Source organism: Eleutherodactylus coqui, chromosome 7 (genome assembly GCF_035609145.1).
Source record: "Eleutherodactylus coqui strain aEleCoq1 chromosome 7, aEleCoq1.hap1, whole genome shotgun sequence".
Classification (NCBI taxonomy): Eukaryota; Metazoa; Chordata; class Amphibia; order Anura; family Eleutherodactylidae; genus Eleutherodactylus; species Eleutherodactylus coqui.
Window position 1 is genome coordinate 167,387,029 of NC_089843.1, and position 15,750 is coordinate 167,402,778.

Genomic DNA, 15,750 nt, shown 5'->3' on the forward strand with positions numbered 1-15,750 from the left:
TGGGTCTGTTAGGGCCCTGCAGCTCTGCCATGGCAAGGATCACCCAGCAGTCACGTGATCACCTGGTCGAATAGCCCTTTAACGCTATGTAGCCCTCTCCTCTTGGCCCTCGGCTGTCACTGACAGCTGAGAAGCTAACCTGCCTCTGCTACGTTGCAGGAGCAAGAGGTTTAATCCCACCTTATATTTTTACCATCAGTCAGAAATAAAGCCCAGCACCAAGCGCCCAAAATTTACAGTGCTTGGTCCTTAAGAGGTTAACAGAAATCTGTGACAGAGGCTCCAAATAGATCCTCTAACATACCGGTAGATATGAACAAGCTCATAGATATCAAATGTTTTTATTTCACTTCTGAAGAAAACACTTGATCTTGTTCTATTACGGTTGAATGTTCATTGTGTTGTGTGTGTTTTGCCAGGCTATTCACAAAATTGCAAGTGCCAATGATTAAAATGAACTTACCATAACAAGACAACACCCGGCAGATAAAATATCGGATACATAAGGCTTGATATTTCTTATGGGTTACACAAATGAATAAATAATTTAATAAAAAATTCCAATAAATAACTTTATAAAATAACCGTGCACTTAAAGCATACGATAATCATCAAGCCATAATGGCGCAAGCTCAAAAGTCCAATGAAAAAATCTTTTAACACAGTCAGTGTTATACTGGGCTACAATCCCACTAACAGATGCCATGACTTCATAAAGGGAGGCTTTCAGCTTCCTTAGTCATGGAGCGTTCACATAGTGTTACAGCGCACCGTGACGGAATTCCCGAAGGGAAACAAAAGGAGTCCATCACTTCTATGGTGAAGCGGACACCTATTTGATGTCCATTTTACAAAGTTTCTGTTTGTTTCCGTTCTATTTGGAGTACAGAGTAACATAGTTGCCTACGCTGTACTGTACTCCAAACAAAGCGTAAGAAATCGTGAGCCTTGGAAAACAGAAAGCGAAAAGGTGTCCGTTTCACAATAGAAGTGAAGGGCTCCTTTTGTTTCTGTTCGGGGATTCCATCACAACGCTGATTTGTCTACTGCACTGGATGTATGAACAAGAAGGGATCCGTGAAGAGACTAGAGGACTACCAGTGCTGAATAGTTATAGCTAGCAAAGTTTAGAAAAGAAGTCCAACTGGAAGTCAATCCAAGTAGGAAATAGACATCCCCAGATTCAACAATTTACGGTAACTAATTTCAGAAGCAATTAAAAGGGAAGGAAGGAAGGGACTGTGGGTCCTGTGTTCTTCACTGCTGGGTGTTTAAATGAGTGGGCTGTCCCTGAACTCTTGTTCTAAGTACCAAGTGATGGCTCGAAAGTATGCTCTAATATTTTCTTTGATCCTGAAGGGGAGTGTGGCTTTAACACTTCTCCATATGGGCAAAAATCACTGAAATCATGATTCTTTATGGACTGTTGCCTCTAACCAATATATCATAAAGTGGCAAGATGATTTTTCTAGAAATAATTTGCAAGAAGTGATCATGTAGGTAGGTAGTGATGCATTTCTGAAGGATGGCTTTCCTCACTGCTGTGTAGACAAGCTTCCTGATGCCAGGGGTGCCCAGTCAAAAATGCCACTGCATATTGCATATCATAAAACACAATTGATGAGGTAACTTTTTATAAATCACTTAATACTAAACCAGAATTCTTTGATCATCCCATAGGAGCAAAGCCAGTTGACTAAGTCTAGGACTTCCACATTTAAAACAGGCATTGGTTGGATAAAGGCCCATTTTCCAACTTCAATTTGCGGAAATGAAGGACCCGTGGTAGATCTTCATGGTCATTTATGCATATTTTGTTGAGATAAGGGTCTTGAGGGAGTCTTTCAGAGCTGTCCGTAAGTGAGGTATGTCCATCCTAACAACATTACATTACTGCATTTCTTGAACGTTACTGGCAAACACAGTCTTGCAGCCACATGAAACAATAGTCAACAAATAGGTTACAACGTTCAGGTGTGGTTGGCACTTCCACCTCAGTGTGATGCAGGTGGCAAGGCAAATCTAATAAAGTATGAGGAAATCTCAGCACTCATTCGTGCTTCTTTAATCTTTTATTAATGCATATTTAGCCGGAATATGTTGGCAGCTGCATGGGCTCCTATGGGAGCCCATAGCAGTGGCCGGAGATGGGAGGGAGTTTAGCAGTATGGCTGCTAAACTCCCTCCCTCTGCTCTCCTCTCCCCATGCAGGCTCACCTGTCCTCTCCTCCCCGCTGGCTCTCTGCAATGGGAGGGGGCGGGATGAGGGAAGAGCTAAGCGCCGGCCTGTCCCGCCTCCTCCCATTGCTGGCTGTGGAAATGGGGTGGGATGTGGGTGGAGCTAAGCTCCTGCCCTCTCCCTGCCCCTTGTCTATAGCTATCAATAGGAGGAGGTGGGCCGGCGCTTAGCAAAGAACATGCGGGGAGAAGAAGAGAGGTGAGCCTGCGATGGGGAGGGAAGGAAAAAGGGCGAGGGCATGGTAGTCTTGGCATATATGCGCCGGGACCCATGCCGTCTGAACGGGCACATAAACGCTTGATTTGTGCGCCCGTTCACCAGTTTTAGCTCTCCCAACGTAGTGTATATCCGCTGGTCGTGGGAAAGAAGCCTTAGTGTGTATATGCACAATTACACACACGTTAGTAACTGATGACTGCTGGTCACATTTCATGGCTACCACCAATTGCTCCTTTATTTTAAATATTTTTCGATCTTGTCTTTGTCCTTTTGAATAATAAAGTATTTAGATTATATTTTAGGGATTATTACTAGAGATGAGCGAACGTACTCGTCTGAGCTTGATACTCGTTCGAGTATTAGCGTGTTCGAGATGCTCGTTACTCGAGACGAGTACCACGCGATGTTCGGGTTACTTTCACTTTCATCTCTGAGACGTTAGCGCGCTTTTCTGGCCAATTGAAAGACAGGGAAGGCATTACAACTTCCCCCTGCGACGTTCCAGCCCTATACCACCCCCCTGCAGTGAGTGGCTGGCAAGATCAGGTGTCACCCGAGTATAAAAATCTGCCCCTCCTGCGGCTCGCCACAGAATGCGTTCTGACATAGAGGAGGGAAAGTGGTATCTTGGTGGAGCTGCTATAGGGAGAGTGTTAGGCTTCAAGAACCCCAACGGTCCTTCTTAGGGCCACATCTAACCATGTGCAGTACTGTGGAGGCTGCTTTTTGCAGTGTTGCACTTTTTTTTCTTTTTGGTATATCGGCCGTGCAGAGCATTGAGCCCTGCAGTAATACTCCAGGGCCAGAAGCGCTTAGGCAGGGACAGAAGACATATTGATTGAATATAGGCAGTGGGCCTTTGCAAAAAAAATTTGGGGAAAAAAATCTATTTGAGCTGCCTGTGACTGTCCTTAGTGTTCTGGGTCTGTGCTGGGTGTAGTAGTTCTCCAAATTCATACGCAGCCAGCTAAGTGTTACAGCAGGCTTGCGCAAAATTATTTCCTGGCGTTCCGTAAGCGAAGTCAGCCTCCAACCACAGGCCAATAAGCGGCACATTTAATTACAGCGTTCTGTTTCTGCATTACTGGTAATACAGCATGCTGAGGGGTAGGGGTAGGCCTAGAGGACGTGGACGCGGCCGAGGACACAGAGGCCCAAATCAGGGTGTGGGCACAGGCCGAGCCAGTGCGGTGGCCAGGGGTAGAGACAGGGCCAGACCGAATAATCCACCAACTGTTTCCTAAAGCGCCCCCTCGCGCCATGCCACCCTGCAGAGGTCAAGGTGCTCTACGGTGTGGCAGTTCTTCACAGAGACGCCTGACGACCGACGAACAGTGGTGTGCAACCTTTGTCGCGCCAAGATCAGCTGGGGAGGCACCACCACCAGCATGCGCAGGCATATGATGGCCAAGCACCCCACAAGGTGGGACGAAGGCCGTTCACCGCCTCCGGTTTGCACCACTGCCTCTCCCCCTGTGCCCCAACCTGCCACTGAGATCCAACCCCCCTCTCAGGACACAGGCACTACCGTCTCCTGGCCTGCATCCACACCCTCACCTCCGCTGTCCTCGGCCCCATCCACCAATGTCTCTCTGCGCAGCGTCCAGACGTCGCTAGCGCCACTGTTTGAGCGCAAGCGCAAGTACGCCGCCACGCACCCGCACGCTCAAGCGTTAAACGTGCACATTGCCAAATTGATCAGCCTAGAGATGCTGCCGTATAGGCTTGTGGAAACGGAGGCTTTCAAAAGCATGATGGCGGCGGCGGCCCCGCGCTACTCGGTTCCCAGTCGCCACTACTTTTCCCGATGTGCCGTCCCAGGCCTGCACAACCACGTCTCCCGCAACATTGTACGCGCCCTCACCAACGCGGTTACTGCCAAGGTCCACTTAACAACAGACACGTGGACAAGCACAGGCGGGCAGGGCCACTATATCTCCCTGACGGCACATTGGGTGAATTTAGTGCAGGCTGAGACAGAGTCAGAGCCTGGGACCGCTCACGTCCTACCCACGCCCCGAATTGCGTGCCCCAGCTCGGTGGTGGTATCTGCGGCGGTGTATGCTTCCTCCACTAAACCACCCTCCTCCTCCTCCTACGCAACCTCTGTCTCGCAATCAAGATGTGTCAGCAGCAGCACGTCGCCAGCAGTCGGTGTCGCATGGCATGGCAGCACAGCGGTGGGCAAGCGTCAGCAGGCCGTGCTGAAACTACTCAGCTTAGGAGAGAAGAGTCAGACGGCCCACGAACTGCTGCAGGGTCTGACAGAGCAGACCGACCGCTGGCTTGCGCCGCTGAGCCTCCAACCGGGCATGGTCGCGTGTGACAACGGCCGTAACCTGGTGACGGCTCTGCAGCTCGGCAGCCTCACGCACGTGCCATGCCTGGCCCATGTCTTTAATTTGGTGGTTCAGCGCTTTCTGAAAAGCTACCCACACTTGTCATACCTGCTCGGAAAGGTGCGCCGGGTCAGCACACATTTCCGCAACTCCAAGACGGACTCTGCCACCCTGCGGACCCTGCAACATCGGTTTCATCTGCCAGTGCACCAATTGCTGTGTGACGTGCCCACACAGTGGAACTCTACGCTCCACATGTTGGCCAGGCTCTATGAGCAGCGTAGAGCTATTGTGGAATACCAACTCCAACATGGGCGGCGTAGTGGGAGTCAGCCTCCTCAATTCTTTACAGAAGAGTGGGCCTTGTTGGCAGCCATCTGCCAGGTCCTTGGAAACTTTGAGGAGTCTACCCAGATGCTGAGCGGGGATGCTGCAATCATTAGCGTCACCATTCCTCTGCTATGCCTCTTGAGAAGTTCCCTGCAAAGCATAAAGGCAGACAGTATGTCGCTGGATAGTCAGAGCACCCTCATGTCTATATCTCAGCGCGTTGAGGAGGAGGAGGAGGGGGATGAGCATGAGGAGGAGGGGGAAGAGACAGCTTGGCCCACTGCTGAGGGTACAGATGCTGCTTGCCTGTCATTCTTTCAGCGTGTATGGCCAGAGGAGGAGGAGGAGGAGGAGGAGGAGGAGGAGGAGGAGGATCCTGAAAGTGATCTTCCGAGTGAGGACAGCCATGTGTTGCGTACAGGTACCCTGGCACACATGGCTGACTTCATGTTAGGATGCCTTTCTCGTTACCCTCGCGTTACACGCATTCTGGCCACTACGGATTACTGGGTGTACACACTGCTCGACCCACGGTATAAGGAGAACCTTTCCACTCTCATTCCCGAAGAGGAAAGGGGTTCGAGAATGATGCTATACCACAGGGCGCTGGTGGACAAACTGATGGTAAACTTCCCATCCGAAAGCGCTAGTGGCCGAAGGCGCATTTCCGCGGCCCAGGTAGCAGGGGAGGCGCAGAGATCAGGCAGCATGTACAGCGCAGACAGGGGACCATTCTCCAAGGCCTTTGCCAGCTTTCTGGCTCCCCAGCAAGACTGTGTCACCGTTCCCCAGTCAAGGCTGAGTTGGCGGGAGCACTGTAAAAGGATGGTGAGGGAGTACGTAGCCGATCGCACGACCGTCCTCGGTGACGCCTCTGCCCCCTACAACTACTGGGTGTCGAAGCTGGACACGTGGCCTGAACTCACGCTGTATGCCCTGGAGGTTCTTGCTTGTCCTGCGGCTAGCGTCTTGTCAGAGAGTGTGTTTAGTGTGGCTGGGGGAATCATCACTGATAAGCGTACCCACCTGTCAACCGACAGTGCCGACAGGCTTACACTCATCAAGATGAACAAAGCCTGGATTTCCCCAGACTTCTCTTCTCCACCAGCGGACAACAGCGATACATAAACAATACGTAGGCTGCACCCGCGGATGGAAGCATCGTTCTCTATCACCATCCAAAACGGGGACCTTTTTGCTTCATCAATCTGTGTATAATATTCCTCCTCCTCCTCCTGCTCCTCCTCCTGAAACCTTACATAATCACGCCGAATGGGCAATTTTTCTTAGGCCCACAAGGCTCAGTCATATAATTTTTCTAAACAATTTTTATACGTTTCAATGCTCATTAAAGCGTTGAAACTTTCACCTCAATCAATTTTTATTTTAACTGGGCTGCCTCCAGGCCTAGTTACTAGAGATGAGCGAACACCAAAATGTTCGGGTGTTCGTTATTCGTAACGAACTTCCCGTGATGCTCGAGGGTTCGTTTCGAACAACGAACCCCATTGAAGTCAATGGGCGACCAGAACATTTTTGTATTTCGCCGATGCTCGCTAAGGTTTTCATGTGTGAAAATCTGGGCAATTCAGGAAAGTGATGGGAATGACACAGTGACGGATAGGGCAGGCGAGGGGCTACATGTTGGGCTGCATCCTAATTTCACAGGTCCCACTATTAAGCCACAATAGCGGCAAGAGTGGGCCCCCCCCCCCCTCCCAACAACTTTTACTTCTGAAAAGCGCTTATTAGCATGGCATACCTTTGCTAAGCACCACACTACCTCCAACAAAGCACAATCACTGCCTGCATGACACTCCACTGCCACTTCTCCTGAGTTACATGCTGCCCAACCGCACCCCCTCCCCCCCACAGCGCACACCAAACTGTCCCTGCGCAGCCTTCAGCTGCCCTCATGCCACACCACCCTCATGTCTATTTAGAAGTGCGTCTGCCACGACGAGGGACCGCAGGCACACACTGCACAGGGTTGGCACGGCTAGGTAGCGACCCTCTTTAATAGGGGCGGGGCGATAGCCCACAATGCTGTACAGAAGCAATGAGAAATACAATCCTGTGCCACCGCCATCAGGAGCTGCACACGTGGGCATAGCAATGGGGAACCTATGTGCCACACACTATTCATTCTGTCAAGGTGTCTGCATGCCCCAGTCAGACTGGTTATATGCACCTTAACAGTAACCGCGTTGGTGGTAATGTGGTGGTGACTGCGGACCTAGTACCACGGTTGTATTTTGTTGGTTTTCGGAATGTGGCCAGGATTAAGTGGGCCGTGGCGGGGGGATGGTGGGGGGGCTCTCTTGTAGTGTCGGTAAAGGTGAAATTCTTGGACTGCCACCAGACGAACCAATGCAAAGGCATTTGCCAACAATGTTTTCCCTGTTGGAGGAGGAGGGGGATGTTTTTGAGGCACTACGTGTCCTCTCCACGTGTCCGTGGTTATATGCACCTTAACAGTAACCGCGTTGGTGGTAATGTGGTGGTGACTGCGGACCTAGTACCACGGTTGTATTTTGTTGGTTTTCGGAATGTGGCCAGGATTAAGTGGGCCGTGGCGGGGGGATGGTGGGGGGGCTCTCTTGTAGTGTCGGTAAAGGTGAAATTCTTGGACTGCCACCAGACGAACCAATGCAAAGGCATTTGCCAACAATGTTTTCCCTGTTGGAGGAGGAGGGGGATGTTTTTGAGGCACTACGTGTCCTCTCCACGTGTCCGTGGTTATATGCACCTTAACAGTAACCGCGTTGGTGGTAATGTGGTGGTGACTGCGGACCTAGTACCACGGTTGTATTTTGTTGGTTTTCGGAATGTGGCCAGGATTAAGTGGGCCGTGGCGGGGGGATGGTGGGGGGGCTCTCTTGTAGTGTCGGTAAAGGTGAAATTCTTGGACTGCCACCAGACGAACCAATGCAAAGGCATTTGCCAACAATGTTTTCCCTGTTGGAGGAGGAGGGGGATGTTTTTGAGGCACTACGTGTCCTCTCCACGTGTCCGTTCCATGTAAGCAATAGTAGCACTCAAGACAGGCCCCAGTAACAATTCTGAAGCAGCAGTATAGCGGGAGCGCAGTCTTCGTTCCATGTAAGCAATAGTAGCACTCAAGACAGGCCCCAGTAACAATTCTGAAGCAGCAGTATAGCGGGAGCGCAGTCTTCGTTCCATGTAAGCAATAGTAGCACTCAAGACAGGCCCCAGTAACAATTCTGAAGCAGCAGTATAGCGGGAGCGCAGTCTTCGTTCCATGTAAGCAATAGTAGCACTCAAGACAGGCCCCAGTAACAATTCTGAAGCAGCAGTATAGCGGGAGCGCAGTCTTCGTTCCATGTAAGCAATAGTAGCACTCAAGACAGGCCCCAGTAACAATTCTGAAGCAGCAGTATAGCGGGAGCGCAGTCTTCGTTCCATGTAAGCAATAGTAGCACTCAAGACAGGCCCCAGTAACAATTCTGAAGCAGCAGTATAGCGGGAGCGCAGTCTTAGTTCCATGTAAGCAATAGTAGCACTCAAGACAGGCCCCAGTAACAATTCTGAAGCAGCAGTATAGCGGGAGCGCAGTCTTAGTTCCATTTCAGTAGCCTTAGTATAGCCAAGGCACAAGTGACATTTATGTAGCTAAAGTGTAGGCCAACCCCACACACCTTTCTGTACCATGAGTGCAGGCGAAGAACATAGAAATTACTATGATTACACTGTAGGTGAGGGCCCCAAAAAATTGGTGTACCAACAGTACTAATGTACCTCAGTAAAAATTGGCCATGCCCAACCAAGATGGCAGGTGAATCGCTTTGGTTAATGTGGCTTAAGTGGTAACTAGGCCTGGAGGCAGCCCAGTGTAACGAAAAATTGGTTCAAGTTAAAGTTCCAACGCTTTTAAGCTAATTGAAACTTATAAAAATTGTTCTGAAAAATTATTTGAGTGAGCCTTGTGGCCCTAAGAAAAATTGCCCGTTCAGCGTGATTACGTGAGGTTTCAGGAGGAGGAGCAGGAGGAGGAGGAGGAGGAATATTAGACACAGATTGATGAAGCAGAAATGTCCCCGTTTTGGATGGTGAGAGAGAACGTAGCTTCCATCCGCGGGTGCAGCCTACGTATTGCTTAGGTATCGCTGCTGTCCGCTGGTGGAGAACAGAAGTCTGGGGAAATCCAGCCTTTGTTCATCTTGATGAGTGTTAGCCTGTCGGCACTGTCGGTTGACAAGCGGCTACGCTTATCTGTGATGATTCCCCCAGCCGCACTAAACACCCTTTCCGACAAGACGCTAGCCGCAGGACAAGCAAGCACCTCAAGGGCATACAGGGCTAGTTCAGGCCACGTGTCCAGCTTCGACACCCAGTAGTTGTAGGGGGCAGAGGCGTCACCAAGGATGGTCGTGCGATCCGCTACGTACTCCCTCACCATCCTTTTGCAGTGCTCCCGCCGACTCAGCCGTGACTGGGGAGCGGTGACACAGTCTTGGTGGGGAGCCATAAAGCTGGCCAGGCCCTTAAAGACTGTTGCACTGCCTGGGATGTACATGCTGCTCGATCTACGCACATCCCCTGCAACATGGCCCTCGGAACTGCGCCTTCTGCCACTAGCGCTGTCGGCTGGGAATTTTACCATCAGCTTGTCCGCAAGGGTCCTGTGGTATAGCAACACTCTCGAACCCCTTTCCTCTTCGGGAATCAGAGTGGGCAGGTTCTCCTTATACCGTGGATCGAGCAGTGTGTACACCCAGTAATCCGTCGTGGCCAGAATGCGTGCAACGCGAGGGTCACGAGAAAGGCATCCTAACATGAAGTCAGCCATGTGTGCCAGGGTACCTGTACGCAACACATGGCTGTCTTCACTAGGAAGATCACTATCAGGATCCTCCTCCTCCTCCTCAGGCCATACACGCTGAAAGGATGACAGGCAATCAGCCGGTGTACCGTCAGCAGCGGCCCAAGCTGTCTCTTCCCCCTCCTCCTCATCCTCCTCATGCTCCTCCTCCTCCTCCTGTACGCGCTGAGAAATAGACAGGAGGGTGCCCTGACTATCCAGCGGCATACTGTCTTCCCCCGCCCCCGTTTCCGAGCGCAAAGCAGCTGCCTTTATGGTTTGCAGGGAATTTCTCAAGATGCATAGCAGAGGAATGGTGACGCTAATGATTGTAGCATCGCCGCTCACCACCTGGGTAGACTCCTCAAAATTACCAAGGACATGGCAGATGTCTGCCAACCAGGCCCACTCTTCTGAAAGGAATTGAGGAGGCTGACTCCCACTGCGCCGCCCATGTTGGAGTTGGTATTCGACTATAGCTCTCCGTTGTTCATAGAGCCTGGCCAACATGTGGAGCGTAGAGTTCCACCGTGTGGGCACGTCGCACAGCAGTCGGTGCACTGGCAGCTTAAAGTGATGTTGCAGGGTGCGCAGGGTGGCAGCGTCCGTGTGGGACTTGCGGAAATGTGCGCAGAGCCGGCGCGCCTTTACGAGCAGGTCTGACAAGCGTGGGTAGCTTTTCAGAAAGCGCTGAACCACCAAATTAAAGACGTGGGCCAGGCATGGCACGTGCGTGAGGCTGCCGAGCTGCAGAGCCGCCACCAGGTTACGGCCGTTGTCACACACGACCATGCCCGGTTGGAGGCTCAGCGGCGCAAGCCAGCGGTCGGTCTGCTGTGTCAGACCCTGCAGCAGTTCGTGGGCCGTGTGCCTCTTATCGCCTAAGCTGAGTAGTTTCAGCACGGCCTGCTGACGCTTGCCCACCGCTGTGCTGCCACACCGCGCGACACCGACTGCTGGCGACATGCTGCTGCTAACACATCTTGATTGTGAGACAGAGGAGGAGGAGGAGGAGGAGGGTGCTTTAGTGGAGGAAGCATACACCTCCGCAGATACCAGCACCGAGCTGGGGCCCGCAATTCTGGGGGTGGGTAGGACGTGAGCGGTCCCAGGCTCTGACTCTGTCCCAGCCTCCACTAAATTCACCCAATGTGCCGTCAGGGAGATGTAGTGGCCCTGCCCGCCTGTGCTTGTCCACGTGTCCGTAGTTAAGTGGACCGTGGCAGTAACCGCGTTGGTGAGGGCGCGCACAATGTTGCGGGAGACGTGGTCGTGCAGGGCTGGGACGGCACATCGGGAAAAGTAGTGGCGACTGGGAACTGAGTAGCGCGGGGCCGCCGCCTCCATGATACTTTTGAAGGACTCCGTTTCCACAACCCTATACGGCAGCATCTCAAGGCTGATGAATTTTGCGATGCGGACGGTTAACGTTTGAGCGTGCGGGTGCGTGGCGGCGTACTTGCGCTTGCGCTCGAACACTTGCGCAAGCGACGGCTGAACGGTGCGCTGAACTACACTGCTGGATGGGGCCGAGGACAGCGGAGATGAGGGTGTGGGTGCAGGCCATGAGGCGGTAGTGCCTGTGTCCTGAGAGGGGGGTTGCATCTCAGTGGCAGGTTGGGGCACAGGGGGAGAGGCAGGGGTGCAAACCGGAGGCGGTGAACGGCCTTTGTCCCACCTTGCGGGGTGCTTGGCCATCATATGTCTGCGCATGGTGGTGGTGGTGAGGCTGTTGGTGTTGGCTCCCCGGCTGAGCTTTGCGCGACAAAGGTTGCACACCACTGTTCGTCGGTCGTCAGGCGTCTCTGTGAAAAACTGCCAGACCTTAGAGCACCTCGGCCTCCGCAGGGTGGCATGGCGCGAGGGGGCGCTTTGGGAAACACTTGGTGGATTATTCGGTCTGGCCCTGCCTCTACCCCTGGCCACTGCACTGCCTCTTGCAACCTGCCCTGCTGATGCCCTTGACTCCCCCTCTGAAGACCTGTCCTCCTGAGTAAGCGTTGCACACCAGGTGGGGTCAGTCACCTCATCGTCCTGCTGCTCTTCCTCCGAATCCTCTGTGCGCTGCTCCCTGGGACTTACTGCCCTTACTACTACCTCACTGCAAGACAACTGTGTCTGATCGTCATCGTCCTCCTCACCCACAGAAAGTTGTTGAGACAGTTGGCGGAAGTCCCCAGCCTCTTCCCCCGGACCCCGGGAACTTTCGAATGGTTGGGCATCAGTGACGATAAACTCCTCTGGTGGGAGAGGAACCGCTGCTGCCCAATCTAAGCAGGGGCCCGAGAACAGTTCCTGGGAGTGCTCCCGCTCCTGAGCAGGTGTTATTGTAGTGGAGTGAGGAGGCTGGGAGGAAGGAGGAGCAGCAGACAGAGGATTCGGATTGGCAGCAGTGGACGGCGCAGAACTGCGGGTAGACGATAGGTTGCTCGAAGCACTTTCTGCCATCCAGGACAGGACCTGCTCACACTGCTCATTTTCTAATAACCGTCTCCCGCGTGGACCCATTAATTGGGCGATGAATGTGGGGACGCCAGAAACGTGCCTCTCTCCTAATCGCGCAGCAGTCGGCTGCGACACACCGGGATCAGGAGCTTGGCCTGTGCCCACACCCTGACTTGGCCCTCCGCGTCCTCGGCCGCGTCCACGTCCTCTAGGCCTACCCCTACCCCTCAGCATGCTGTATTACCAGTGATTTGATTTCACAGGCAGGAAATAAATTGGCGCAAGACTGCAGGCCAAATATAATTTTTGCCCTTTTTGGAAAACGAAAGGCCCCACTGCCTCTAGTGAATGAATTATCTAAGTTTAATAACTGTGCTGTGTCCCTGCTTATGTGTCACAGAACGTGAGGGTAGCAGAGTTATTATAACTCTGGCAGAGCAGGTATTTTTTTTCCCAATTAAGGAAAGCAAATGGCGAAGCCAGCAGTAAAGCGTAGCTGGGTGCGTATGATTTAGCACTGTTCTTCACGCAGCTCACACGTCTCCACCGCCCGTAAGGACGGACAGAGGCTGGACAAATAGATTTGTTTTCAGTTTTTTCCCACCAAAAGGCAGCACTGCGTATATTCTATGAACATGAGAAGTTTAATAACTGTGCTGTGTCCCTGCTTATGTGTCACAGAACGTGAGGGTAGCAGAGTTATTATAACTCTGGCAGAGCAGGTATTTTTTTTCCCAATTAAGGAAAGCAAACGGCGAAGCCAGCAGTAAAGCGTAGCTGGGTGCGTATGATTTAGCACTGTTCTTCACGCAGCTCACATGTCTCCACCGCCCGTAAGGACGGACAGAGGCTGGACAAATAGATTTGTTTTCAGTTTTTTCCCACCAAAAGGCAGCACTGCGTATATTCTATGAATAATAACTGTGTTGTGGCCCTGCCTATACAATTCTTTCCCTGCAGTATCAATGGAGGGTGGAATGCTCTGCAGAGGCGATTTTGAGAAGCCCAAAAAAAATGCAGCACAGCCAACAGCAGCCTGGACAGTACTGCACACTGATAAATATGGCCCTAGAAAGGACCGTTGAGGTTCTTGAAGGCTACACTCACTCCTAACACTCTCCCTGCCTATGCAGCACTTCTGTCCCTAATGCCAGGTGCAACGGTCTGCAGAGGCGATTTTGAGAAAAAAAAAAAAATCCCACTGCTAACAGCAGCCAACACACAGCTATCAGTGGCCCTAATAAGGACCTTTGGGGGGTCTTGAAGCCTACACTAACTACCAATTCTTTCCCTACAGCAGCTCCGATACAAACAGCACTGTCCCTCATCTAACTCACACCGCATCTGAGGCGAGCCGCGGGAGGGGCCGACTTTTATATTAGGCGAACACCTGATCTCGCCAGTCACTCACAGCAGGGGGGTGGTATAGGGCTTAAACGTTGCAGGGGGAAGTTGTAATGCCTTCCCTGTCTTTCAATTGGCCAGAAAAGCGCGCTAACGTCTCAGGGAAGGAAGTGAAAGTAACCAGAACACCACATGGTGTTCGTTACGAATAACGAACATCCCGAACACCCTAATATTCGCACGAATATCAAGCTCGGACGAACGCGTTCGCTCATCTCTACTAGTTACCAATTAAGCCACATTAACCAAAGCGATTAATGGGTTTCACCTGCCCTCTTGGTTGGGCATGGGCAATTTTTCTCAGGTACGTTAGTACTGTTGGTACACCAATTTTTGGGGGCCCTCGCCTACAGTGTAATCAAATTAATTTTTAGCCCACCTGCATTACAGCTGACGTTACATCAGCTGTGTTGGGCACTGCAATGGGATATATTTATGTACCGCTGGTGGGTTCCAGGGAGCCACCCATGCTGTGGGTCCACAGGGAGTTGTAACTGCATGTGTCCACTTCTAAAGAACCCCAGTCTGACTGGGGCATGCAGTGTGGGCCGAAGCCCACCTGCATTAAACATGACATTACCTCAGCTGTGCTGGGCACTGCAATGGGATATATTTATGTACCGCCGGTGGCTTCCTGGCACCCACCCATGCTGTCGGTCCACAGGGACTTCACAATAGGGAGTTGTACCTGCCTGTGTCTATGAATTAAAAAGCCCGGTCAGGTTGGGGCATGCAGTGTGGGCCGAAGCCCACCTGCATTTAATCTGACGTTAGCTCTGCTGTCCAGGGCACTGCAATGGGATACATTTATGTACAGCCGGTGGGTTCCAGGGAGCCACCCATGCTGTGGGTACACACGGAATTCCCATTGCGGAGTTGTACCTGCCTGTGACTATTTATAAAAAACCGCGGTCTGACTGGGGCATGCAGACACCTTGACAGAATGAAGTGTGTGGCACATAGGTTTCCCATTGCTATGCCCACGTGTGCAGCTCCAGATGGAGGTGGCACAGGATTGGATTTCTCATTGCTTCTGTACAGCATTGTGGACTATCGCCCAGCCCCTTTTAAAGAGGGTCGCTGCCTAGCCGTGCCAACCCTCTGCAGTGTGTGCCTGCTTTTCCTCTGGCAGACGCACTTATAAATAGACATGAGGGTGGCGTGGCATGAGGGCAGCTGAAGGCTGGGCAGGGTCAGTTTGCTGTGCGCTGTGGACACTGGGTCGTGGGGGGGGGGGTTGGGCAGCATGTAACCCAGGAGAAGTGGCAGCAGAGTGTCATGCAGGCAGTGATTGTGCTTTGTTGGAGGTAGTGTGGTGCTTAGCTAAGGTATGCATTGCTAATGAGGGCTTTTCAGAAGTAAAAGTTGTTGGGGGGGGGCGCCCACCCTTGCCGCTATTGTGGCTTAATAGTGGGACCTGGGAACTTGAGATGCAGCCCAACATGTAGCCCCTCGCCTGCCCTATCTGTTGCTGTGTCGTTCCCATCACTTTCTTGAATTGCCCAGATTTTCACAAACGAAAACCTTAGCGAGCATCGGCAATATACAAAAATGCTCGGGTCGCCCATTGACTTCAATGGGGTTCGTTATTCGAAACGAACCCTCGAGCATCGCGAAAAGTTCGTCTCGAGTAACGAGCACCCGAGCATTTTGGTGCTCGCTCATCTCTAATTATTACCTATGGCTATTTTTTGCCTTTGGCAATTAGAGTTGTGTAAGATCTCATTGTTGTCCTAAGAGTCATTATCATGTTTTCATAGTTCTAATATCAGTAAACATTATATATCCATAAACTCATGGATTTTGGATGCTTGTAAAAAAAAGTGATATAAATAAAAACATTAAAAGGGTATCAATTTTGTGGAAACAAACCCTTGAGAAAATACAAAATACCATACAAAGTAGCGCAGTATAATATACTCTTTTTCTCCAGTAAAATGGGGAGTGATAAA